Raw genomic sequence first — 1,383 nt, 5'->3', positions numbered from 1 at the left:
TCCTGGGCTAACGCACGTGTTCTTTCCCTTCTGCCATTTCCCCCTAATCCTTCCCAAGTCTGAAACGTCCAGCTTTTTTGAGCAATGGATCTAGGAGCTGGAAGACAAGGCGCAAGAATGCAGGAAACCTCAGTACATAAGAACATAAGAACAAGCCAGCTGGATCAGACCAGAGTCCATCTAGTCCAGCTCTCTGCTACTCGCAGTGGCCATCAGGTGCCTTTGGGAGCTCACAGGCAGGATGTGAAAGCAAGGGCCATCTGCGGCTGTTGCTCCCGAGCACCTGGACTGTTAAAAGTAAAAGGTTAACTGTAGTGCATCATGGGAAAGGAGGCGGAGATATGCAGATCGGCAGCCAATGCCTGTCAGAGCCCTGGCAGCCAACCTCATGAAAGTGACAAAGCGGAGAGAATCTCCCGGTTGTGGCATCGAACCGTCTTTGGGGGGCTGATGACCTGCAAGGCAGAGAGAGCCACATTTGGGGAAGGGGACGGGTGGTCTTGTGGCCCCGGCAGGGCTGGCTGCAGCCTTGGGCCCCTCCGGTGTTGCTCCCCGTGACCACAAAGAGCCTCCGATGGGTAGTAGTGACCTTTTTCAGAGCAGCAATTTTATCGCTTCTCGGCCTATCGGCTAAGATCAAGTGTAGTACCTGTTCTTATCAGTTTTATATCTGATATGTCCTCTATTTGAGGGCTTTATATTAAATGGATTTTTGGGACTGGGAGCTGGATTAGGGGCTTGCTCCGTCCACTCCACGCATCGGCCTGGTATTGCAGAGCCTCCAGGAACAACGGTGCACCTCCCCACTTGGGGAGAACAACGCTGGTGGAAAAACAGATGGAAAACAGTCTCTCTCTTGTCTTGCTTCTTTTGGATTATAAAATGTGTTTCTTCTGGTTTGTCTGTTCGTTTCTGGTCAGTTCTTTTATTCCCTGCTGTGACCCTTTGCTGATCTTATTTGCTAAAACAAACTTGAGAAGCAAGAAAAGAACTCCAAATTCCGGGTTTTTTCAAAATAAGAACATAAGAACAAGCCAGCTGGGTCAGACCAGAGTCCATCTAGTCCAACTCTCTGCTACTCACAGTGGCCCACCAGGTGCCTTTGGGAGCTCACATGCAGGAGGTGAAAGCAATGGCCTTCTGCGGCTGTTGCTCCCGATCACCTGGACTGTTAAGGCATTTGCAATCTCAAATCAAGGAGGATCAAGATTGGTAGCCATAGATCGACTTCTCCTCCATAAATCTGTCCAAGCCCCTTTTAAAGCTATCCAAGTTAGTGGCCATCCCCACCTCCTGTGGCAGCATATTCCAAACACCAATCACCCGTTGCGTGAAGAAGTGTTTCCTTTTGTTAGTCCTAATTCTTCCCCCCAGCATTTTCAA

General features: G+C 49.7%; 1 non-coding gene across 1 annotated transcript; it reads left to right on the top strand.

The window, feature by feature from the left end:
* The first annotated feature begins 610 nt into the window (after positions 1–610).
* Positions 611–804, top strand: LOC125434047. Its single transcript, XR_007244700.1, has one exon. It is a non-coding gene; the product is annotated as a U2 spliceosomal RNA (small nuclear RNA).
* The last annotated feature ends 579 nt before the right edge of the window (positions 805–1,383 follow it).

This window comes from Sphaerodactylus townsendi, linkage group LG05 (genome assembly GCF_021028975.2).
Source record: "Sphaerodactylus townsendi isolate TG3544 linkage group LG05, MPM_Stown_v2.3, whole genome shotgun sequence".
Taxonomy (NCBI): Eukaryota; Metazoa; Chordata; class Lepidosauria; order Squamata; family Sphaerodactylidae; genus Sphaerodactylus; species Sphaerodactylus townsendi.
Note: the sequence above shows the minus strand (reverse complement) of the source record. Positions and strands in the feature narration are given on the sequence as shown.